The sequence below is a fragment of the Rhinolophus ferrumequinum genome, chromosome 3 (genome assembly GCF_004115265.2).
Source record: "Rhinolophus ferrumequinum isolate MPI-CBG mRhiFer1 chromosome 3, mRhiFer1_v1.p, whole genome shotgun sequence".
Lineage (NCBI taxonomy): Eukaryota > Metazoa > Chordata > Mammalia > Chiroptera > Rhinolophidae > Rhinolophus > Rhinolophus ferrumequinum.
Window position 1 is genome coordinate 24404143 of NC_046286.1, and position 27049 is coordinate 24431191.

At 38.7% G+C, this 27049-nt stretch overlaps 1 pseudogene; it reads right to left on the bottom strand.

Moving 5' to 3' along the window:
* Positions 1-20155: 20155 nt before the first annotated feature.
* On the bottom strand, positions 20156-21121 carry LOC117020632 (sentrin-specific protease 6-like; annotated as a pseudogene).
* Between the last annotated feature and the right edge of the window lie 5928 nt (positions 21122-27049).

Sequence of the window (27049 nt, forward strand, 5' to 3'; positions counted from 1 at the left end):
GATGGCCATCAGCTGTGGCTAGTTGGCTGTCAGCTGTAACCAGTGAGCCATTGGCCACTAATATAACTGCCATGACTTCGCTAGCAGAAAATGGGGGCTAGCAAGAAGATGGTGGCTGAGCTGGCAAGCGTGGATTGCAGTTAGCAAGTGGGGTTGGTTGGCTGGTAGAAAAGTGGATGGCAGGTTGCAGATCGTGTGGCTCCTGCTTCCTGTGCCTCCAACCCAGCCGCCAGCAAGACTATAGTGGTATGATTCCCCTATCCATGGCTCCATGGGTGTTCCATTTTGGCCTCACCATATCCTGCTTTCTTATGTGGGGAGCTGGACTAGAGACTCCATAGGCCGCCCCACATGACATGGCTTTAAAAAGCATTGCTTCTTTGTCATGGTTCTGCGGTGATTTTTGTGTAGGACATGGTATTAGCTGGGATCGCCCATGCAGTGGCAGTCAGCTGGGAGCCTGGCTAGGACACCTGGATTCTTCACAGTACCTCTCTCTCCAGCAGGATTGCTGGGACTTCCTTAGAGAATGGTAGCAAGTCTCTTAAGATCAAGTGTCAAGAGAGTAAGACCCAATATGTAAGCCTCTGCTTGCATTATGCTTGCTAACATTCCATTGGCCAAGGCAAATCACATGACTGAGTACAAATGGGAGGAAACTTTACATGGTGTGAATACTGGGAAGTGTGGTTCATTGGGGGCTACCAATGTCAGAGTCTCCCACAGGTTGCTATTTATTTCCTAATATCTGTATCTATGGTCTTTTTTCTTAGTAGTTAAAATTTTAATTTTTGATGAGATACATGGCCTCCTATAATTAAGACTACTTTTTTGACCCTAACACTTATCAAATTGTGGTTGGAAAGCTACATTTTTGGGCAATGGGATTCAAGCAGAAGTATTATGTGTGACTGCTGGATAGTGTCTTTATCATGAAAGTATTGCTGTGTGACGAATTACCTCCAAAATTTAGCAGCTGAAAGCAACAAACATTTATTTTCTTGCACAGATCCTTAGAGTCACAATTTGAGAACAGCTAAGTTGGATGACTTTGGTTCAAAATCTCTCATGTGGTTGCAGTCAAGATACTGAGAAAAGCTACCATCATCTGGAAGCTGACTGTGGCTGGAAGGTCACTTCCATGACGGCTCACTCACATGGCTGTTGGCCAAAAGCCTCAGTTCTCACTGGCTCTTGGCAGGAGGCCTCCGTTTCTCACCATGTGGACCTTTCAATAGGGCTGCTTGAGAGGCAGCTAGGCTAACCTCATGTCACAGAAATTAGCTTCCCTCAGAGGGAATATGGGAACTGGAGAGAGGAGGAAAGAGATAGAGGAACCAAAATACCTTTCATGACCTAGCCTTGTAAATCATATATTGTAACTTCTTTTGTATTCAGTTATTCACACAGATCAACCTTGAGGGTGGAGGGAACTATACAAGGGTGTGAACACCAGGAGATAGAGATCGGTGGGGTGACACCTTGGAGACTGCCTACCACAATGTTCTTAAAGGTAAGGTATACGTATTTCTTCACATTTTGAACTTTTAGTATTTGTCAATATTTTAAGCAGTTATGTAAGACAAAACTGATCAAACCAAATTCTGTACAAAAGGTTCTCCACAGAGTAGTCGAATTCTAATTTATTTGTGTTCTTTATTCTCATCAGGGGGAGAAAAATAGAAAAGACATCATTTATTAAAACTAGAAACAATTATGACAATATTTACTGAGAATTAGGTTAGGAGTGTTTTTGGATTGTTTGAAAATAATTTAGAGAACATGGCCTGAAACAGAACATTGGTGTCTTATTTATATTCATTGCAGAAATAATTACAGATCATTGTTGGCAAACTTGTCTTAAAAAACAAACAAACAAAACAAAACAAAACAAAACTATAAATGGGGCAGTGTAAACTGTGTGGTATAAAATGAATTTTCTTATTGACCAGCTCTGCTATTGCTTTCTTGCTGTACTCATGGTGGAGCTGTTTGTTTAAATCCTGTCTTTAACATGCCCCCCAAGTATATTAATACTGTTTACATAATTATTAAAGAGAAAGTCACATCCTATATAGCTGTGTTGCCCAATTTTCATGATCTGAGTCTAGCAGTGGATAAAAGCATTGACTTTAGGTCAGGAATTCATGGTTTCAGATCCCCTTTGGATTTTCCTAGCCATGTGTCCTTATGTGCTCTAAGAGGTAGTTCCTTCATCTATAAAATGGGAATAATAATACATACTTCACAGGGTGTTATGTATTAGGTTGGTGCAAAAGTAATTGCGGTTTTTGCAATTATTTGTCACCTTTTAAACCACAATTACATTTGCACCAACCTAATATGATACATGAGGCTCATAGTAAACACTCCATAAATGGAATTTTTGTTACCTAAGTGTCCTTTAAATATTTTAGGGTTAATGGCTTTGGTGAATGCTTAGCATAGTTCCTACTGTCCTTTTAGAGCAATTTCTTGTTGTGCGTGTGTGTACATGTGTTTTAAGTGAAGAGATTAAGATAATAGATGAACTAGGATTAAGAAAATATGTTTCCTTTTAGAAGTTATCTTCTATTGGAAAGTTTATTTGAACAATTTCCATCTATCCATTTATTCAGCCAGCAAGTTATTTACCCAACATGTATAAAATATCCATTATGTGGTAAGCACTAAAAATGCAAAAAATAAGATATTGTCCCTTCCTTCTAGGGTTTCACAAGCTATGAAGATTTATATCAAAGAGAGATAGAAACGAATATTTAAAGCAGTGTATCAGTTGCATACCTGTTATGAGATGCGTACGGCACCAGGTGCTTGCACAGGAAGAGGCATTTAACTGCCCAGGAGAGGATTCCTGAGGGGTTAATGTTTCATGTGGGTCTTGAAGATGGCTTAGGAAAGGACTAGGGAGTGGGGAGTAAGGGTAGGGGAAAAGAGACAGTACTTTCTGGACAGAGGCTAGAGCCTGGGAGAAGGCAAGAAGGAATGGAAGAACTGGTATATTCTGAGGAACCTTCGCAGTGTAGATCAGGACTGTGCAGTGCTTAGCAGGGGTGTCCAAACTGCGGCCCACAGGACAACTGCGGCCCGCGATCCATTTTTAATCGGCCCACAGCAAATTCCAAAAATATATTTAGTTTACTTAAATAAACCAGGTGAGGCAAAACGTACTTCACCTCGAGTGAGTGGCCCGGCTGTTTGTGTATTTTACCGCATATGGCCCTTGGTGAAAACCGTTGAAAAAAGTTTGGACACCCCTGGCGTAAAGGGTGGCAGTCAGGGCAAGGCGAGAGAGGTAGAAGGGGCCATGATGAAGAATGTAGGTATTGGTGAGCCAATAAAGGATTCATATTAATTTAAACCCAGAGCTAGCAGTAAGTTGAACTATTCTGTAATGATGTGCAAAGGTAATTATTGTATTCCAAGACCTGGGTTAGACTCATGACTCCGTTGCTTCTTGATGTGACCTTGGCAAATTATTTACATTTCCATGTGGTTTGCTCATCTACAAAGTGGGGCAGTAACATTCTACTCATGATTGTGTGTCATCTAAAAGAAAAAAAATACATGTAATATTTAGCCCATAGTAAGCACTTAGTAAATGTTAGCTTTGTTAACAATAATAATAACAGTAAGCTCCGAGTGGCTTAAGCAATTCATTACATAATGTGACAGTGAGTGGTGAGTCGGCAAGCGCTGATGTGAAGCAGCTGAAGAATTTTTGGAAACTCTAGATAAGTTGATTGTGGAGGGAAGTTACTTGCCAATGCACATATTCAATATGGATGAAACATCTCTATTCTGGAAACAAACACCTGCAAGAACTTTCATCCATAAGGAGGCCAAATCAGTGCCAGGTTTCATGGCTTTGAAGGACAGGAAAACAGTCTTGCTTGGGGGCAATGTTGCAGGCAACAAATTGAAACCCCTGTGATCTGGCACAGTGAGAACTCCAGGGCTTTCAAGCATATCGATAAGGGCACATTGCAGGAGCAATAAGAAGTCATGGATGACTCAGTTCCTCTTGCAGGATGCCCTCCTGAATTGCTGTGTCAGTGAAATGGAGAAGTATTATTTGGAGAATAACATTGATTTTGCTTATTGCTAATGCTCCGGGACATCCTCCTTTTATTGGTGATCTTCATCCTAATATCATAGTGGTTTTTGCCCTCTAAACACCATCTCTTTGATCCAATCAATGGATTAAGGAGTTAAAGCAGCTTTTAAGGTCTACTACCTGAGGAGGAGCTTTGCCCAGGCTATTGCTGCAACTGAGAAAGACACCGATGAAATTGTAGGATTACAACATCGATGACTGCATCAAGAACCTCGTTTGGGCTTGGGGTGATGTCACCAAGAAGTAGATGAATGGCACCTGGAAGAAGAAACTCAAGAAGTTCGTCCATGACTTCAAAAGAATGGCCAAGGATAAGGAGGTTGCAAAAATCAAAAAGGCTGTGGTTGAGATGGCCAACAACTTTACCCTGAGAGTGCGTGAGTTTGACGTTGTGAAGCTCCTACAGGTGATTGACTAGTGAAGGAGCTGACTAACGAAGACTCGTTGGAACTGGAACAGGAACAGGAATGCACACTGGGGAAGAGGCAAGAGAAAAGGAAACTGCAGGAGAAAAAAATGAACAAGAACCCCAAGAAAATCCACAGTGAATGGTTTAGCAAAATCTTTTGCAGACCTCAGTAAGCTCCTTAAAAAGATTGAACACTTGGGTCATGGAGTATTATTTGTTTACAAGCAAATCTATGATGAAAAGAGACAAACCAAGCAAACCATTGTGGACATATTTCTGAAGAGCGACACTGTCTTAAGAGCCTTAGGCTGATCCTTCAGGAGGTATTCTAGAACAAGGCAGTGTTATCATAGGAGATGGCAGCTCCATGCAGGTTATTGCCCTAAAGCTTATAGTGGGACAAGCTGTGGAGGACCCGGATATTAATGATCCTGACCCTGTGTAGGCCCAGGCTAACGTGTGTTTGTGTTTTAGTTTTAAACAAAAAAGTTTTAAAAAAGTTAAGAAACAGAGAAAACTTATAGAATGAGACTATAAAGGAAGAAAATACTTTTGTTTAGCTGTACAGTGTTGTTGTGTTTTAAGCTGTTATTACAAAAGAATTGAAAAGTTAAAAAATACTTAAAAGTTTATAAAGTAAAAAAATCACAGTAAGCTAAGGTTAATTTGTTATTGGAGAAAGAAGAACTATGTTTATAAATTTAGTGTAGCCGAAGTGTACAGTGTTTATAAAGTCTACAATGATGTACAATTATGTCCTGGGCCTTCACGGTCACTAAACACTTGCTCATTGACTCACCCCAAGCAACTTTCAGTCCTGCAAGCTCCATTTGTGGTAGGTGCCCTACATAAGTATGCCGTTTTTTACCTTTTATTCCATATTTTGACTGTACCTTTTCTATGTTTAGATACACAAATATTTGCCTCTGTGTTAAAAGAACCTACAGTATTCAGTACCGTAACATGCTGTACAGGTTTGTAACCTAGGAGCAATAGGCTATGCCACGTAGCCTAGGTGTGGAGTAGGCTGTACCATCGAGGCTTGTGCAGGTACACTCTGTGATGTTCACACAATGACGAAATCACTTAACGATACGTTTCTTAGAACCTATACCTGTTGTTAAGTGAGGCATGACTATTTAATTAAGCTCCACATTGACTGGTTCAAGCAATAAGTAAGTTACGAGTTGAGACAGAGGAGAGATCAATGAGGGCTAGATTCATTCAGGAGCGATTCATGGAAGAGGCAGGGCTTGAACAGAGAGCCTGGAGGAAGGGAAAGTCAGTTCCAGGTGGCGTGAAAAAGCTGAAGAGAAAGTTCAAGGAGAAAGGAACACCTGCTCTGTGTTCCAGGAAAAAGTACTTTCTGTGCCTGCTTTTCTCCTGAAAAGAACAGTTTGCAGTTTTGTGTCTTTTAAAAAATCACAACATACAAACCCTGGGAAAAAAGATCTCAAACATACAGAAAGAAGCAAAACCCACCATGATATTTTCTCATTTGCACTTAACTCTGAGTTTGGGACCTTTTTCCTGGTGTGGATGTTGCCACAGGCTCCTGACAGTCTTAGCTTGATTGGATCCCTGCAGTGCAGTCTACTTCAGACCACTTGAAAGTTTTTCGATTTATTCAATCGAATATATCAGGCTGTCAGCTTTGGAAAGCTGGTGCTTGCAGAAGATATATCTTTCCTCTGCAGGTGGCACTGGCTGCCAATTTTTGTTTGGGATGAGCTGTTGTTCCAAAGAATCCCTCTGTGGTTTGAGCACCAGTCACATCTGAGTTGATCTCCTTTAGTGGCTACTGCTGTATCTGGATAATGGCTCTACCTGCTGTGTGTGAGTGGAGAGAGGAGTCTATTGTATTATTTCTTTGCTTTGTGATTAGCAAATTACTTTTTGCTTAAACTGGGTCATCCCATCTCTTTTTTACTTGCCCAAGCAATTTATCTGCCTCTGTCATTTCCTAGATGTTGATATCAATGTCACTTTGCTTCAGATGATGTCCCTTGAGTCTTTGAAGTTCCTGCGGTCTGTCTTCTCTTTGATTATTTGCTACCCACTCGGCAGAATGGTTTCAGTATCCTCCTGCTGTCCGTCTTCATCTCATGAGCTATCTGGTTCAGCTGAACTGCCATGAGCTTTCTCCGCTGGGCTTCCGTGAGGAAGCAGAAAGATTTCCTCAGGGATTGTCAGACACCTCTAGTAGGTGCCTCCATTTACTCCCGATAGCACATGACGGAGCCTGAAGGCAAAGCATACCCACTCCTGTCAGGTTTACTAAGTGGACTTTATAATGTGACACTGGCATCAAAAGTCATAATGGAAGAAGGAAAGGACTAATCTTTTGTTTCTAGGTTTTCCTCTTCTTTCTTTGCTCTGAATGTCAATTTCCTTTTTCTTTTCTGCACAGCAAGTTATCAGAGATTCATTAATTGTTTTAAAAAATGCCACCAAATGAGTTATAATTCCAGGCTGGGTTTTGTTTTGATGCTTACTAAGTTCTAGTAATAGAAAAGTCCAGAAGAGGACATTGAGCCCCATTCCCCTATTTCTAGGTGGGAGGGCCCTCAACAATCCCAGACAGATGAAGTTAGAAGCTATTTGTAATATCTGGTAAAACAGGCAGCAGGACAAGAATCTGGCTTATGGTGGACAGGTCTGTACTTAAAAGGAACAGTTAGTAATAATGAGGATTGTACACTATTAATAAAACAGCTAAGAAAAGGGCTAGAGAATTATGGTAGCTAATGATCTGAGGAACATTTCCTATACACCTGATTTTATGATACGTTTTAGAAGAGCAATTTGATCACAAATATTCACTCTCTCGTGACATGTTGCACATAAAGTCTGATTCCAGGAACATTTTAAAAATATCTTTTAAAATTATAGGAGACAAGAAAAGATAGCTTTCATATGCAAGAGAAATTCTTTTAGTTTTTTGCCACCCTTGGAATAGGAACCTCAATCAAATTATTTGCATTCAAGATTTACCCTTAGGGAAACTCATAGTAAAGTGAAAAGTGCAACTGACTGAGAATATTTTGACTTCTGTAAAAGGATGAGACATTTGATCAGGTGATAAGTGGCTCACAAGTGTCTTGTTTTTAAATTTCATTATAATCAAAGGAGTTTTTGCTCTTCGTAGAGTTAAAGTGTTTGGTCTTTTAGTCATAACGTCTTTTCTCTTCTGCTCACAGGTGATGGCAGCCATTGTCTCAGTCTTCCTTGGAGGTGTCAGAATAGTGAAAACTCCTTCCCTCTACACCAGGCGCTTTGCGCTGGGTCATAATTTAAAGCATGGCCAGTGAAATTAGTGCGGAGATATTTTCCTGCTAATACTTCTGTAATTCTGGGGCTCAGCTCCCGGCAGGTGAACGCAGGATACGGTGAGGCCGAAAAGGAACGACAACGGAGCCATGTGTAGGGGGTTCATACCACTATATTCTCAAGGGCAGACGGTTGAGACACAGGAAGTAGGACCCACAAGATCTGAACCATCCATGCTTGCTGGAGCAGCCCCACCAGCTTTATAGCAAACAGAACAATAGTGGCTGACGGCGAACTGGTTACAGCTGATGGCTAACGGTTACATAAGTGCTTCCTTGTGGGGGTCGAATAAGCGAGCCAGCACCTTTCCACCTGAGACCAAGAGCCTGGAAACTGCTCTCTGGGACTCCGTCCCAACAACTTCCTTAGTTCCTCAGGGCATATTTTAATCTGGGATTAAACTGTGGTTTAACTGTGGGATTAACTCTGGGATTAACTGTGGCTTCCTTGAAACCAGAAACATACAGGAGAACCTAATTGTATTGCCAGTCAAGCTGCTGTTTTTCTTAGCTCTCTGGAGCAATTCCTCATTCAGTCTGAACTGGACAATGAAGAAATGTGTTGAAGAAGGGAAGATAAAAGGAATATTTAGACATCTTAAGCTCTCTAAGTCAAATCTTGAGCATAAGACTTATTGCTTTGTGTGTATTCCCAAAACATAAAACACACTTGTATTCAGAATAAGTATGAAAACAGGAAAATACATCCCGACTGTGTGTGTATGTGTGTGTGTGTGTGTATATGCCTGTGCCTTTGTATACATAAAACTTATTTGTGAGTTACTTGATATTTTGTACTATATTTCTTTTTTCTGCCATTTTTGTAGGCCAATGATTTATAAACTATTTTAGTAATGCATCTGTTGGTAAAATATTTTTAGTATGCATTCCCCAGATATCTTTATATATTTATTTCCTTATATGGTTAACTCATTTACCATTACACTAGCATATTATGCGTTAAAAAGCATACACAGGAATAAACATAAACACAAAGTAAGTTAAGCACAAATCAATAAATTATTTAAAACATGTTGCCAATCAGTGATAGTATTATTTGTTAATAGTTTATGGCACTAAAAAGCGTTAAGATAGGGGTAATCGTTAACCATAGTAAATGTAAATCCATATTTCAAATAATCTTTTTGATAAATTCAACTTACTTTTGGTGGTCAGATTATTGATTTTACTTTATAAGGAAAATTTCATGTAAGGAGTATAAGTATCAGCTTTGGTATTTATTGTTCGCCCATGTTTACCTTATTAGTATTGTATTCAGTCTATAGTCTTTGCAGGAGTGTTTTGAAACTACTTGTACAGTTTACAAGAGTTCTTTTACTAAAACTAGAAAAATCCATAAATCTTCATAGCTTGTCACACTTTAAGTTCACTATGTCCATTACACTACAAGCAAACAGACAGGTGAGGCACCAGTTCTAACCCCTCCACATGGGGGAGCAGTTCTTTTCTCTCAAGATACCTCATCTTCTATTTGTGGTGGCAACCACCTGATACATGGATGGTTGGGAATGTGGGTGTTTGTCTGAATGTTAAGTGCTAGAAAATTGATAAAACCTAATTTTTTTAATGAAAAAGTAAATAGAAATTTTAATATTTTCTTCTCAACTCACATGGGTTGCCTTGTGTACTTCCTGATAGTGGGGACACCATCTTTGAGACCACTATTTTTAATAATGTAACAGAGTTGATAACATAATAAAGACTATCCATTTAAGGGGTATTTTATTTTATGGTAATGGATAAAGACCGGTGTCATAGTCAAGCAATCTCAGTAGGTCCTTAATAAAGTAGCTACAATCCCTGACCACTATTCAGAATCACCTCATTTAACTGTGCTACTCTGTATGAATTTCATTAAAAGTAGCTTTTTAGCAAAGTCCAGCACATATGTTATAATTAAGCTGTTTAAAGTACAGGTTAACTCAAATATGCATTTGCTAAGGTATGGTGTTAAATCTATTAAGTAACATCTATGAGAAGTGTTATCAGTCTCTTATGGATTTAATGCATCCAGATAAAATACCCCGTAACTGAGTTTGTGACCTGCAAGGTAGCTCTAATGAAGATACAGCTACACATGCTCTGAGACTGTTGAAGAGCTGAAACATTTCCTAATGTAACTGATTTTAGAAGACTGGTTCAAGAAAAATAGGCTTAAAAGAGATTAAGGATGTTATTTTGGAGACAGAAAACATCAAAACCAAAACTGCTGATTACTTCCCCTTGATTTTAGATTGCTAAAATAACTTGTTTCTTACATAAATTTGGAGTTCACCATTCTATATAAGTATAGGATTAAAATTAATTTCTTTGTAAGCACTTTCTTAAAACTTTAGGGTACAACATTTTTAACTCTGGGAAAGATAACAATGGTTTCCCCTAATCCAAGGATAAATATGAAAACAATCTGTTCTATTTTTTTCTGTAAATATTTTGTAATTGCCTACTAATTTTTGAAGCATAAGACATAGTAGAAGTAGTGACTGTATGTTACAGAAACACCAAAAGGCCTCCCTGATATTATTTGCAGGAACAATGGATGTTAAAGCTATCTTTAGATTGTGATTTATGAATTTTTGAAATGTATCCAAACTATTCAAGTTTATTTGTACAAAAGAGGCTAGCATCAGGTGGTGTAACTTCTTAAGATAGAAGTCTGTTAAATTTGTATCCTGAGTTTCTTTTTATGTCATTGTGTAAAATCAGCAAGTGAATTTGGGAATAGGTACAATAAGGACCGTTATTCTCAAAAGCTTCTTGATAATAACATTATCTTCTTTGTGACTTATGTTGTGAGGCTTAGGCATTAAAAAGTTTGGACGTATTTCTTTCACATATTGTGTATCCCTTGAACATCAGGCAGATTTTGAATTCTCTTACAGTGTGAGAATCACATCTTTTTAATTTTTTTGTCAGAGTGCTAGTCAGCTTTTGTTCCTTTAGTATTTAAAAAAATTTTATCAAAATCTATTAATGCTTTCTATGACCTTTCTACAGATGAAGGTAACGCAATAAAAAATATCCCCCCTAAATCAATTCAAATTATTGTGATGAAAGTATTGTATGAACTACTGTCCAATAAAAGCATGTGTTTGACTTTCCCAAAAGTAAGGCTTAATTAATAGGCTTATAGTGATTATTGATTAGTAGCAAAACTTTAGAAATGTCTGTGAATCTTTATATTCTGGAAATTGCTGGAAATATGGAGGAAATTAAAAGTAATAGTCTTACAGAGGATTCTGTCTATACCTAATTTTTCTCTTTGTATAGAATAGTTTGTAACCTCTGTAGAGACATTTCAATTTTAATGATAAAAATAATGGTTGCCATGATTGACCATCAGAATCATAAGATCTCCAGGTCCACCCTCAGAAATTCTGATTCAGTGATATGTTGGTGTGGGTTGGGAGGGCAGAAATCAGTATTTTAACATTCTCCCCATGTGATTCTGGTAATAAGTCAGATTTGGATTTAAGTATAGAGGTGGCCAGATCTACTACAGCAATCAGAAAAGGGGTGGGGGGGGGGACTTCATGTTTTTAGAAGGGTAGAATTTCAGGCAATTACAATATCAATACATGTAATAAAGGACATTTGCATAAATGGGTCTGTTGCTTATTACAATATTCCTGGAAGAAACCATATGACTTTGTTTCCAGTTGACAAAACCTGGCAGACTTAATGATATGAGAAGATAGTCACAGCCCCTCGGAAAGAGAACTGGAAGAAAGCCCACCCTTTCTGATCTTGGTGGATTGTGGGCAGGAAGACAGAGGGAGATGGAAATGTCAATCAACAGGGTGTCTAATTCCCTTACTCTCATTAAACTTTGATATGGAAGAGGTTTACTTTGGTACAACCACATAGTTGCTGGAAGCAGCCCAGGGATATGGAAGTGCGTGGCCAGCTTATCTGGACTTATTAGAAAGACTGAAGGAGCTTAGGAGGAAACCAGCCTTCATTCAGTTCAGTGCCTAACACAGTGGCATGACATAAATCAAAGAGAACAGTTAGATATGTAACAAGAGGTTAAAATTCAAGTTTTGGGACTCCTACATGTAAAATTATGTGAAATTCCAAGGTGAGGTGCTGGATTATCATATACTGAATTTACAAAAGAAATGGAAAATAGCAAATGTTACACTCTATAGGCCTCTCATCTAGGGGTTCCTCATTTACATCAAGACTGTGAAAAGGTACAGAAAGTATACATAGGGAGATTGTTGAGAAGGGGAAGGGATTGTGTGTGTTTGGGGGCTGGGGTGGGGCGAGTCCCATCTCCTTTTCAAACTCAGTTTGGGAGGCGGCTTCAATGGGACCACTCCGAGAGTTCGAAAGGCATTCCCAGCCCGTGGGCACCAGAGAATTGTGCCTTCTGGGATAGCAGGGTAGAGGTGGCTAACACTTCTAGAGCTTATTGGGACAGGATGTCTGAGGGTTTCCCATGTAGCCCATGTGGGAAGAAGATCTTGCTCTTAGTTGAGAGGATGAAGCGTCTTTTAATAGTGAAAGTCCAAATTGAATGAGCCACTGTGAAGCTCTCGGGCTCCAGAAGGGCAGTGATCCACATGTCAAAGGGGTAGAAATGGAAGTTCTCAGTGACTGCAATCTCCAAGGAGCCGATGAGATCCCCTGTGAGAAAGAGTCAGTATTAAACCGCTCCCCAGGAGGCTGTCTTAGGAGACAACAATGGTACCTGCCACTGTCTGGGCCCTTTCCCTTAATCCTTTCTCCCTCTGGGCCCAGCCTTCCAGAGTTCTCAGTCTACACTAGTGGAAGAAGAGTAGGATTAAGCATGAAAAGTGGAGGACTCTGCCCCTCGTTTCTTACTGCAAGTGGCTAGCTCCCAGCAAGAGGGAGGAGAGATGTTAGTCACCTTTTGAGTTTTGATTATCACAGAATAGCTTAATTCACCAAATTAGATTGCTTTGTGAATTTTAATGACTGAAGGATTGCTTGTAAGTATAAAAGAGTCTTAAATGCAGGAGGAATATTTTCTTAATCTAAAAAACGTTTAAAAGAAGGGGGATTTAAAAAAAAAGTAGTATTTTCATGACATTGGGTTTGTTCAATACACCAGTGTCATATAAGCTGGTTATTAAAGGGAAAGGTCTTTGGGCCCTGGGGAGAGCTGTGCAGTGTGGAGAGGGCTAGCAGGAGGTGGCGCCCAGAGGTGACAGTACTCTGATACTATATGCCTGGAGGCAAATGGGTGAGGGCAAGAATTTTATTGATGAGAGCCAGCAAAGTCCTACCTCCCACCAAAAATAAAAATAAATGTGATCAAATACTGACCTGAAGTAGTACGTGAAAACCAGACCAGCTGCTCTGCAGAGTTTACCTTCACACCCCTCTTCACAACCTCTGATGTGGAAAGGGGTGTGCCAGGCCCCTTTCCCATTCACCTGATACCATCGTGAAGAGGACGGGAAGGATGAATGGAACACTGAACATTTATTGAAGTCATATAAACAGAGACTGAGTTACATGAAGAGAAAGCTTAGATCAAACTAAGCTTGGATGAAATTTTGGTTTTTCCACGTTAAGTAATTGCTGGTAGTGGTGGTGTAGTAACAATGGTAGTGAAGAATTGTAATTACAAAAAAAGATCACAAGATAGATGGAGAAAAATAACATTGTGTGAGTGCATTTTTGACTTTTCTCCATTTCTGGTTTATTTGAGGAGGGAGATGAATCAGGCAGCTACTGTGGACAAGCTCAGTTGTGGGGACAGAGCCAGGAGTGCAGTTTCCAGGCTCTCGCCCTCACGTGGAAAGGTGCTGGCTGAGGTAGTAAATGGCCATCAACTGTGATTGGATGGCCATCAGCTGTGACTAGTTGGCCATCAGCTGTAACCAGTGAGCCATTGGCCACTAATATAACTGCTGTGGCTACGCTAGCAGAAAAATGGGAGCTAGCAGGAAGATGGTGGCTGAGCTAGCAAGCGGTGGAGTATGGATTGCGGATCATGTGGCTCCTGCTTCCTGTGTCTCCAACCCAGCCGCCAGCGAGAATCTAGTGGTATGACACCACTATCTATGGCTCCATGGATATGGCACTATTTTTGGCCTCACCATATCCTGCATTCTTATGCGGGGAGCGGGACCAGAGATCCCGCAGGACACCCTGCATGACACAGTGTTTATTACTTTCACTTATTTTAGGATAGTATTAGGAATCTTAAATGACTGTGTTTCTTGGGGAGAAAGAATCTGGTATGGAGGAACAGAAAGACTGCACTAGACGAGAGGGGAGAAGTCATCGTATGGCTTATATTTTTATTCTAAGCAGTCAAATTACCAGTGGTTCCTTTGAATAATCTCTTTTATGCCTGGGTCAGGGGCCAAGTGTGTTTAGTTTTTGCCACCACATTTGTTTTGAACAAGAGCGAGCAGAAGAGGGAGAAATTGATTATTGTAGGGGAAATAGTTTTCCTTGATTTTATTTCAAGAATGGAGGCAAAGGTATTAGAGATATGCAAAAATTCATGGTATTGTTAAATCGTTGTTATTTAACACTTCTATTTTCATAGCTTTTTTTTTTTGAGGGGGTAAAAAAGGGACTGAAAAACCTCATGCCCCTCCCCCACCCCCAAAATACATAAATAAGTAAATAAATAAATAATCAGTCTACAGAACCTCCTGGATTTCCTGAGAGAACCACAGGGATTCAAGCACTCTGAATGACCTTAGAAGTGCAAGCTGCCTTGCAGATAGATGGCTGCAGGATGGTAGGATGTCTGTATGAGTCATGGATATGGATTCTTTTAAGAAATCAATCACTTTGGGTGGTCAGACTATATCACAACAGAAAAGGCATGACCCTTCTGGTTAACCTATTTATTTTTTCCTCCTGTCTTTGTTAAAGAGTCTGTTCTCAAGGTGGGGAAGACAGTAGAGGCATATTATTTAGACCTAACAAATGGTTGATAATGTGGCTTTTTTCCTAGAACACTTCGATGGAATTTTTAGGTTTTAACTTTGAGGTGGATTTTTTTTTTTTAAGAAGAAAGCTAGAAAGAAAAGGGAAAACATTTCCATATGAGTTTATTGCGACATTCATGATCTTGCATCAGTATGTATCTAAAAACCCATTAAGCATCCTCCTGATTAGTTTGGGAGATGTTGTAAAGATTGTTACATTACTGGTTTCTATAACTGAACACTAGATGCAGTGTTTGTCATAGTAAAATGCACATGTCAGAAAATATGGGAAAATTATTATACACTGCAGTGGTTGATTCAGCCCAGGTATTGGAAATGATGAAATTTCTTTTAAACAAAAGTATTCAAAAAGATAGATACTATAGAAGGGATGGCAGCTCAGCAACGGTAGATGTGACCACCAAAGAAAGCATGGAATTTCTTAGGCTACACATAGAGATAATTTTCCTTGCTGAATGGTCACACTTTGCATATATTAATGACTTTTACTCTTATCCTTAAGTTGAGAGAGCACCCTTAATGAGTTTTGAAAAACAAAAACAAACCAAAAACTCTTCTTCAGCGTTCTAATTAACATGGTATATATTTTGGGAGGCTACTTTAACTGGAGGGTTTATATTAACATTTAATGTACCAAATTCATTATATTCTGAAATACGGGTAACACTGATGTCACTTGACTCAGTAATGTGCATATGTATCTTCAAATCGTATCAAAAGAATCAAAGTGGGCTTTCACAGCAAACTGAATTTTCTGGAGATGGACTCTGTATGGTATGCTCTGTTATGCAACAGCTGCTAATTTCAACCTGATTTTTTGACTTGCTTATTTTTCTCCATGGCATCCTTAGGGAGCATGTTGAGAGGATTTCTGATAAAAAACAAACAAACCAAAAAAAAACCACAGGCCAGAAATCCAGCTATCAAAAAAAAGTTATGTGTGATCTAACCATGCACTGGGGCAGCAGAGGCCACTGGGAGGAAGGCTTGAAGAGACAATGATGGGTCCTAGAATGCACTCAGTCCCTGGCCGCTCTCCCAGGAGCCTTGGTTTTTGAACTGAGTAGGATTAAGTACTTTAGGAAGATGGAAGCTAGTACTATCCGGGGAATGATAGCATAGCTCAGCTACTCTGCTACCCTGAAAGGAAATGTGAGAGTTGTTGTGGTTATATATTTCAGGTTTTGTTTCATGTATTTTGGGGGCAGAGGAAGGCTATTATGGCCCTGAATTCTGCATTGTTAAATCATGAACATTTAAAGAGGGGATCTTTTAAAAATTTTGTCTGTGCAAAGGGCAAATAGGTATCCATCTTCCCAGACGTTAACAACACACAGTGGCAATATGTTTGGTTTTGAATATATTTAATTTAAGCATACAGATACTTTAATATCTAAAATATATATATGAGATATTATTTATAAAGAACATGTATGACATATTTATAAAGAAGATAAGTAAAATCTTCTAAATTCTTACCTCAGCTTAGAACTTATAAGAAGTATACCAAATATATTAGGATGAACACTCACTGTGATATTAATATTTGAACTGTGGTGTGGTTCCAAAAGAATGGACTAACCATACAAGGATGTTTTGGTGGAATTTCAGTCATAGTGTTGGGTAACATAAATCTGAAGGTGGAGTGAGGTGTTCTCTGGGCATGGAGATTAGGGAGGATAAATAATGAAGGCAATAGACCCAAGGGATTAAATTGCCCATTTAATCAACATTTGTTTTACTTTTCAAATAAACTATGCCTTCTTTGAAACAGTTTTATTTAATTGACAAACACAATTTAAAAAAAAATTAAATAGTTACCCATTTCTTCCCCCCTTCCTCTTATCTAATACCCTATGTTCACCCACTCCCTCTGGTAACCACTGTTACAAGTTTCTTAAGTATTCCTCTGTGGCATATTGGGTTTGCAAAGATGGGCACATATCCCATCCCACCTGCTCTTTTGCAGTGTGACATTGTCACCCCCCATTCAGAGAAAGACTCGATTGCCTCTCTCCTTGAATCTGGGCTTCCCAGTGTTCTAAGTTCTTTATAAGAATTAATTCATTTGAGGTTTACAAGAGCCATATGAGGAGGTACTATTATCATCCCCATTTTGTAGATGAGACAGTCAAGGTTAAAACCAAACGTAAACTAGAAATTACAGTATCTACAGGAAGAAATAAAAACTTTAATTCACCCTATAGTCCAGAAAAGATCAAGAGGAACACTAATAAATTGAAAAGTTGGTTATTAGTATTTCAAATATTTTATTTCTGCTATTTTAATTGTGTATTTTTATTTCTTGTGTTACTTTTTTTTTCTAATTCTCAAACACGATTTTCATTGTTTAGAATATACATTTCCCCAGGGCCGGCCCAGTGGCTCAGGCAATTGGAGCTCCATGCTTCTAAAGCCGCCGGTTCGATTCCCACATGGGCCAGTGGGCTCTCAACCACAAGGTTGCTGGTTCGACTCCAGCGAGGAATGGTGGGTGGGCTGCACCCTCTGCAACTAACAGCGGCAACTGGACCTAAAGCTGAACTGCGCCCTCCACAACTATGATTGAAAGGACAACTTGATGTGGTAAAAATCCTGGAAGTACACAATGTTCCCCAATAAAGTCCTGTTCCCCTTCCCCAATAAAATCTTTAAGAAAAAAAAATATACATATATATATATACAAGTGTGTATATATATATATATATATATATATACATTTCCTATTCTCCTTCTACCTTACAGTTCTATTATTTTCTTTTTAAGTCCTTAATTCTGTTTCTAAACCTTAATCCCACATATTTTTATATTTTCAGTTTTTAAACTCACATTTAATAAAATCCATGATCTCTTTTGCATACTTAAAAAAAATTCTGTTGGCATTGAGACCTTTCATCTCACATCTCATCTCTTATCTCACTATTTTTAACACCTAATATTTAATCGTAATTGAGATTTTAGTTCTCTTACTTTGTAAAACTCTATTTTACCTTTATTCTTAATTGTGCCTTATTCTTAATGTATTTTTAATCCATTAATTTTTTTCCTAGTCTTCATGGTGAGAGTTTTTCTTTCTAATTTGTCTCTCTCACTAACAACGTCATGTAAAACACAGGAATTATCCCTGGAAGCCTGTAAGCTTCTACTTAAACTGAATGAGTTTAGCCTTTAAGATTTGAGACAAGGTTCTGCAACTGCAACAATGAATTTGATGGATTTTAAACTACCTGGCTGTACCTTTTGAGATCCATTAGCTGTCCTGTAAAATGAAATATGGCGAGTTGGGATAAGGAAAGACAGGACACTAATGCAGTGGCTTTACTTGACTTTTTATATTATACAACTATAATAGAACATTCACTTCTCAATATTCAGTGTTTTAGATTTTTTATTATTGCTGCTGACAGGTGAAACGATTGGCTGAGATTAGGATTGGATTTGCTATTGAGCTCATATGACAGGGATTTTTCTTAACACTACTACAGTCAAGGTACACTGTCTATTCTGGGCACATGTTGGTATTCTTTTTGATGATGATTTAATTTTTATTAATTTTACACACCTGCCTGACTGAGTTCATCACTGGCCACTGAGTGTCAGGACTGATGTCAAGCTTAACAAGGCATTTCCTGGAGTGATTACAGTGGATTAAAAGATAGTATCCCTTATTTTCATCTTGTGAAAAAAAACAAAAACAAACCAGAACCAATATTACCCATGCTTAGGTTAATGAGATTAAAGGGCAGAGAAGACTAAGATGAGGAAAGGGGCGTTAAGATATATTGGTTACCTGCTGTTATCACAATTCACGATGGTAGCTTAAAGAGAAATTTCTACTCTTATTTCCTGTCAAGAATTTGATAACTTAAAAATGGTGTGAGCATTAGTAACCTAGAAAATGTGGAAATCACCTTTTAGTGCTTGCTTTGCAAAGACTTCTGGGTAGCAAACAAAACAATATAAAACAATAACAAAAAGAAACTAGTTAGTACTTGACATAGAAGTATCCACTTGTGATTTCATCAAATTTAAATCCTAAAACCTTCCAGAAATTCCAGTGAAATACAACTATGTGAAAAGCTCCATCAAAGTGAGCATTAAAATGAATTTTGAAATAGAATTACTTGAAGTAGAATTTTGGGAAGTGAGGCAGAGGATTGGTGGATTTGTAACATGTTTGTATTTGCCAGCTTTACAAAGGAAGATCATCTGCCTTGAATTTTGTACTGAACCATTTCCCGGTGCCTTCTCATATTCAATAGTTGATTTAAGAGTTTAAGATATTTGTGAAAGGTTTCATGCCTTTTGAATTGTTCAAAGACTTCACGTGGGGTATTCTATCCTTGTCAATTTTTTTGTTTGTTAATGTCAGATTTTACCTGAATATAGCCCATCTGTTTTGTAAAGGAAAAAAATGCAGACATGTTTATGTGTAATAAATTCCTTTGACAAAATAAGCCATGTTCTTCTTGGACATGAATTACAAATTTGATTTCTTGTGTTAATGTCCCTCTTAAGAAACAGTCAAGATTTAGGCATGGCTGTACCATTATTGACTTATCATACTCTATATTACCTTGTAGAAATGTTTTCACAATAAAATAAATTTGTTTAAAATTTGACATTGTAGACAAGAATTAATTGATCTTTAATTTGTGGGCAAGACTTGATTGTGGGCAAAACTAAATTGATATCTGCCCCATTTGTTCATGTTTATGTGAAATTGTGCCTTGAATATTCTGTTGAGAGTTGGGCTTATTAGTGATGATCTTTAGTAATGATTAATCAGATAACAATTGCTTTGGTACAGAAAAGAGAGGCAGAGTTCTGATTCTCCCTCTCAATAGTTTTACCATATCTTGATAATTATTTTGGATTAGCTAGAAGCATACCCTCACATAAAACAATAAACGTGATAATGATAGTGATGGTGACATAACATTTTTTGGCACTTAGAATATTTATTGAAGGAAGTGAATGAAATCATACTTTTGTGCTTACTCAACAAATTATTACCTAATGTAAAAAATACCCCACATTTTTTGTAAAGGGTTTAAAAAACTATATCAAAAATAACTAATAGGATGTATTTATTGAACACTTTGCCTGTACCAGACACTATGGCTTGATCATCTCATTTCTCATCACAACTCTTTTAGAGTGATATTATTATTCCCATTTTTAAAATGAGGAAACACAGGTAGAAACAGATTAACTTCTCAAATGTCACAAAATAAGTGGCCATGTTAAAATTCAAAACCCAGACAGTTTGACACCAGAAAGCATATAGAATCTGATAGAAAGTTCAAGACTTGATAGAGGCTTAGTGAAAATTTTACTTCAAATAAAAATCTGTGATAATATCACTTAAAATGATGAGGCAGTACAAGTCCTCATTAGCAACAGCCTCCCTTAATTGGAGGTGCTTGATATACCTTCAATTTTTTTTTTAATAGGACCAGTGGAAATGGTGTGGCTCTCTCTAGTTTCTCATAAAAACACTGGAATTCTAGTTTGTTTCAAAGTTGTATTTTAGATTCAAAGAACACATTGAAAATTTTGTTTTCTTTTTGCACATAATGTTCCTTTGATGCTCCCCTCACAGACAACACATCTGCTATTGGCTTCTTCAAAGGGAATTTTCACAGAGAAATTAGAAACATTATTTCTTATATCAGCGTTAGTAATAATTTCAAACTCCATATTTGCCAGAGGATCAAGGCCAGTTTGAAAAATTAATGCAATACATTTGTTGTTCTAGAATTGTTAACTCATTTATCCCTTTGCAATTATTCCAAACTCTATCTTTGTAGGCTTATTCTGAGCCTTTGATAAACTGCTGGTACCATCTGTAGAAATACTACTGATAATTTTCAGACTTTACACCATTCACATTTAGTTAGGCTAGAGGTGTTTAAAGTAATATCTACAGGATGATTTTGTGGTTCCTGTAGCTGTATCTTAATAAAATCTCAAAAAATTACAGGCTCTAATAATTTCTCAGAAGAGTACTCCTATAGGTACACTTTCTCAAGTTAGAATGACACTTTCAAAAGTGCTTTCAGCTTCAACATATAAGATCAATTAAAATTTCTTGAGATATCACTTTATGACATTTTAGAGGTGTGTTGGTAATAGAATTATCAAACTGGTAATTTGATTCTTGCTTTCCTTGGTAACATAACTGTTTAATTCCGAATCTGATATAATGGTTCTGAGTTCATGCCCTACTTACTCTGTAGGTATTTTCATTTAGTGCTGCTTCTACTTTTCCAGCGGATTCAGCTCTAGGGAAGAACATGTTAATTATTTGATTCAGGATAATATGTTCTCTTTTCTGTTAGTCCTGTTATGGTAATCATCACTGAACAAAATAAGACAATCATTAAAGTCCAACAGACTTTTGAAGCAGAAGACAGATATGTACTACAGTGACATTTCTAGTGTACTTTCCTCTTTGTTTCAGGCTTCAGTCATGATCCAGACTCTTGTTTTATTCATTAGAGGTCCAATACCTTGGGGCCAATTTAATCTCACAGGATTAATTTCAATTGGTTAGACATGAGATAGGTATTCTTTCCTTTGGGCTTTTGATTGAAAAGTGCTCCACGAAGGTTCCAGAACGTAATTCTACATTTCTTATTTTTTAAATTTATTTCTAATTATTGCTCAACATGTTAAATCCAGTTACATGGCTTTCCAGAGTTTTAAAACTTCCAGTCTTTTGTCTTATGCATGCCTTCAAGATGAAATCACCAGAATTAGTAACAATGTGGATCTACCATTTAATTTCTAGGGAAGAATTTCCCGTTGCTGCCTTCGCTCTCCCCGTGGCCCAGAAGCCTCTGCGGCTGCGCCCGCCGGCAGGACGCCCTGCGCCTCAGGAGGCTGAGCCGCGGAGGCTTCGGGCCTTGGCTGTTCCTCAGGTGGGCAGCGCTCCCGCGTCCACGCCCAGGCCCGTCCGTGAGATGGCGGACGGCGAGGCCCGCGGCCGGGGTTTCTCCTCAGGCCTCTCCGGAGAAACGCGCCCAATGACGCCGGCAACGACAGCGCTTCCTGGACCCGGTTCCTCGCCGCCCACGACTCCGTGTCCGCCGCCCACCGGGCCGCCTGAGAAGTTTCCCCCGCAGAGTGCTGCAGGCAGGAAGGTTGAAGGTGAGCACACAATCACGCCTCTCGGAGTCGGGGCCATGAAATGGCTGCACCCGCGCGCACGGGCCGCGAGGTGTCCGCGGCCATTAGGCCTCAGCCCTTCCGTCCTTTCGTAGCCGCTGCTAAGGCCGTTGACCCACCTCCCTCAGATGCCGATGCATCTGGCCCGGCCTTGGAGACTGTCCAGGGGGACAGGGGTGAGTCTCCTTTGTCACCGCCCCCCGTTATTGTCACAGCAGGATCCTTACTATAAAACTGAATCTGCCATACAATTAACAGAGAGAGAGAAGGGCTGCAGGTCTTAGGCAGTCCTTTATGATAGTCGTTCCTCAACAATTAACCGGCTTATATTTAACAATCTTGTTCTTATTAGCAACTCAGTCCATTCAGTTACTTAGACATGCAATTAGTAATTGATTTATCTTGGGTGAAAGAAAGGAAACTGTTACTCAAAAAGGCCACCTTACACCCAAGTCTGAGAGGCCCCAGACACAAGTTCTGTGCACGAGAGGAGCCATACCACAACCTCGTGGAAAATAAATTTATAAGAACCTGTGCTCAAACACTGGCACAGTGCTACCTGTAACTCTTGATATCCACTTTTGTAACTAATACTTCAGGCCCCAAGAAAATGCTTCTCTATGACTCTTATCCCCTATCTTGGATTGAAAGGCAATTTAATCCCAGTGCCATAAATGTTTGTGGCTTGTGCTGTTTTCAGGGTAGGAGACACACACTGCTTTGCAGTACTGGAGGATTTGAGTGGCAGAAGCACTTTGTAAAGAGAAAGACATTAATTTGTCTCAGCCGCCATCATTTTTTGCGTACCCTTCAATAAACACATCTACACTTTCCACTTTTGCCTCTCTTTAATCCATCCTCCAATTCTTTATAAGTGTAAATCCAATCCTGTTACTGACCTATTTAAAACTCAAATGGCTTCAGTTTCTTCTTAACATTCTTGCTCCTTGTAACCTTGTCTGTCATACATGGTTATGTCCGCATACCCATGAACATCAAGTTCCTACAGATCGGCCTTCTCTTTGTTTGTGGAGAAACCCAAGCTCCTTTCTTCCCTAGGGCCTTGCACATACTCACATACTGTCCTTCTTCCTTGTAATGCTTTGCACCCAAACCCTCCACCTCACTGAACTAACTCCTTCCTATCCTCAGAGCCTAGTTTAAAGCTCAGCTCCATTGGGAAATCCACTCTGACATCCTGGTCTCGATTAGGTTTTTCTAATACACTTCCATATTCTCTTAAACACTCTTAAGATTGTTTCTTTTGTAGGACTTACTACAATTTTAACTGCAAAACAGTTTCTCCTATTAGTTGACTAATATATTTCTTCACTACAAATTAGAAGCTCCATGAAATCATGGTTCTTTCAAGTGTATCATCAGTTCTTAGGTTGATTTCTGGCATGAAGAATGCATTCATTTTTCTTGGATGGAACCCCAATTAATTGTGTAGTTCAATAATGCCACTCTTAGATTCAGGCCAGATGGCCTAGGGGAATGAATGAAGAATGCCACTAACCAATTGTGTGATCTTCAGCACATATGGGTCTCAGTTATTGGTTTGAAGTGAAGATGATAATTTCTGTAAAATAGCTACACTATAGAAGTGTTAGGAAGTACATTTATATGTGCATGTGCGCACACACCCATACCCACAGACACACCAGATAAAGATATTTTGATTAATGATAAATGTTTATGTCTGTGCTGTCAAATATATAGGTATAGCTATATTTGGAATGAATAGGTACACACACACACACACACACACACACGGAGAGATATATGAGGTGCCAAAAAAATGTATACACATGACTTGTATTCATCTTTTGTTATCGGTATATATTGAATATTACAATTTTAATGCAGTTTTTTCCTTTCTTAAGGGGTGGCTGGTTGGCTCACTTGGTTAGAGCATGGTGCTAATAACACCAAGGTTGCTGGTTCGATTCCCCGCCGTGGGCCACTGTTAGCTGCAACCTTCTTTAAAAAAAAAACAAACAAAAAACGTGTATGCATTTTTTTGGCACCCTTTGTATATGGATAAACACACACACACACACACACACACACACACACACATAGAGATACACATGCACTATATATATATATATATATATATATATGGAGAACTATATATATATAAATATATATATATGGAGATATATACACATGCACACATATATACACACATACACACACACACATTTACATACACACACAGATAGGGTCAAGTATCAGTAAATGGTATTCAAGTGGTTTTAAAAATTACAAGGATTATTAACTCTCTTAACAAGAAGTCCAATGGTAGGGCAAGCTCCAGGTGCTGGTTGACATGACTTTGGCTCTGCCTCTTAGTCATTTTCTCTTTTTTACCCTCCATTGTGGGTAAACTTTGTTTTCAGACTCACAGCGTGATGGCGATAGCAGTTCTGGGCATAGCATCCAGACCCAACAATTTCCAGAGAAAGAACATCTATTTCTGTGAGTCTTGAAAAGAGGAGAGGACTTTCCCAAATGCCCCAGCTTGGGAGACTTCCTTTCTTGTCAGAATTGTGTCACATACTAGTTTGAACCAACCCTAGGCAGGGTAACAGGATTGTCATGATTGACTTCGTCCAAACAGGCTTCAACTCTTTGGGTGTTAGTGGCACCAGCCTCCCCTGAATCACATGGACCCATGGAAAATGGGTGAATAATAGAATAACATTGTAATTGTGTCTGGAAGAAGGCAGGAAGGTCAAAGAGATGGATGGTGTAGGCAGCCAATAGTGTCTGCTACACAATATGTGAAATTTATATATTAAATTTTTTTTTCTTATTCATGGAGGTCAGAAGATCTAGGTCACTTAGGTAGTGTGGGAAGATGAAATACAATTTTTTACAGTACAGAGTATTAGTGTTATTACCATGATATCACTAGCAAACCACCCCATACTTGTATGCAACAATGAAGAAAGTTTCTCTGCTGTGTAGGTAAAAATCTGATTTTAAGGTACAGGGAAATAACAAAGGGCTCCATAAGCAGTGACAACTGTCAGGGATGACATTCACCCCCTCCCATGCTCATTGCAGACTTCGCTCATTGGTCACAGCATTCTCCTTGCTGAAGGTGGATATGGTTTGGAGTCCTTTGCAAAGAACTCCAGACTACCAGCTGAGTTGATCCTCTGAAGAAAACCTGTCTGCCTTCTATGACATAGGTGTGTTACAGAACTAAGTTTTTATACTAAGAGCAGAGCTGGTATATATGAAACAGAATGAAAAAATAATCAATATAATTTCAAATTAAAATCAATAAAGATATGGACCAAAAACAGAGAAAATAGAAATATGAGTAGTAATTTTATGCAGTCATGCTTTTTGGTATGAGTGGCCTTTGAATCGGGCCCTGCAGGATGCAGAGGTTTTATGGATTACTGGATGAAAACAGAAAGAAAAAGAGGAGATGTGTCCGAGCGTTAGCAAAGAGAGACAATAAGATCCATGCTGTTAAAATATTGAAATGAATATGTGCGTGTCCCCAACTTGCTTTTCTTTGTGCCTTCTTCCTCCGTCCTGTGACACTATATCCTCATTCTGTTTGCCCACAACCAAATCCTCTGTCAGCAAAAGATGTGACAAACTCATTCATACTACACAGCGCATGACTGATAAAGCTCCAGGAGAAATCTTCCCCTGAACTATTTTGAGTATTTGTTAGAAGCAAAGCCTTAAGCCAAAGGTATGAAGTTAATAAGGTATCATTTCACAAGCTTAGTGAAATGAGTGGGGCAAGAGCAAGAGATATTGCAGGGACACAGAGCTCTCCTTCATGTGTGAAAGCATACCAGGGAGGGAAATACTGAATAAGGACAAAAAGATATTTTGGATAAAGACAAAATTTATTCTGCCTGCAGCACCCAATGCTTTTTGAAAAATGGCTTTATTGAGATATAATTGATATACCATACAATTCAACTGTTTAAAGTGTACATTTCAATGGTTTTTAGTATATTCACAGAGTTCTGTAACCATCACCACTCTCTAATTTTAGAACATTTTCATCACCCCAAAAAGAAATCCTGTACCCATTAGCGGTCATGCCTCATTCTTTTTTCCTCCCTCCAGTCCCTGGCAACCACTAATCTACTTTGTCTTTATAAATGTTCCCATTCTGATCATTTCATATAAATGGAATCATACAATATGTGACCTTTTGTGACTGGCTTCTTTCACTTAGCATGTTTTTAAGGTCACCCATGTTGTAGCAGCTAACGATGCTTCATTTCCTTTTATTGTTCAATACTCCATTGTATGGATATTCTACATTTTGTTTATCGATTCTTCAGTTGGTGGTCATGTGGGTGGTTTTCACATTTTGGCTATGTTAAATCCTGTTGCTATGTACATTTCTGTCCACAGTCTTGTGTGGACGTATGTTTTCATTTCTCTTAGGTATGTATATATTTAATGAGTGAAATTGCTGGATCCTATGGTAACTATGTTTATTAACCTTTTGAGGAATGGCCAGATCATTTCTGAAGCAGCTGCACCAGTTTAAATTCCCACCAGCAAAGTGTGAGGGTTCCATTTATTCCACATCTTCTCCAACACTTGTTTTTCTATGTCTCTTTTAATATAGCCCCGTTGGTAGGTGTGAAGTGGTATTTCAGTGTGTTGTTGATTTGCATTTCCCTGATGGCTTGCCCAACACTTTTTGCACTGTCCTCCTTTTGCCACAGATAGATGTGGTTGCTTTGTTTTTGTCAAGTGAAATTTCTTGTTTTCCTTTTCCAGCTAACCACCAGTAGAGATGAACACAATGGGTGTCAGCTTCCCTTTAAACAATACTGATCCTGTTCCTGATTTGGATGGCTGATGCTTAATATATATTCTAGGTCAAGAACAGGAGTACTGTCCAAAAATGAAAATCTAACTTGTGTGTGAGAGCAGATACCAGTAAATAGAAACTGAAAGCCACAGCTCTGCTCCACTTGTCACTTCAACCTTAGTCTATTGCTAAATGGCCCTTTGCTGTAATTTGAAATTGTGGGAGAGCAGTGACTGTCCTAAA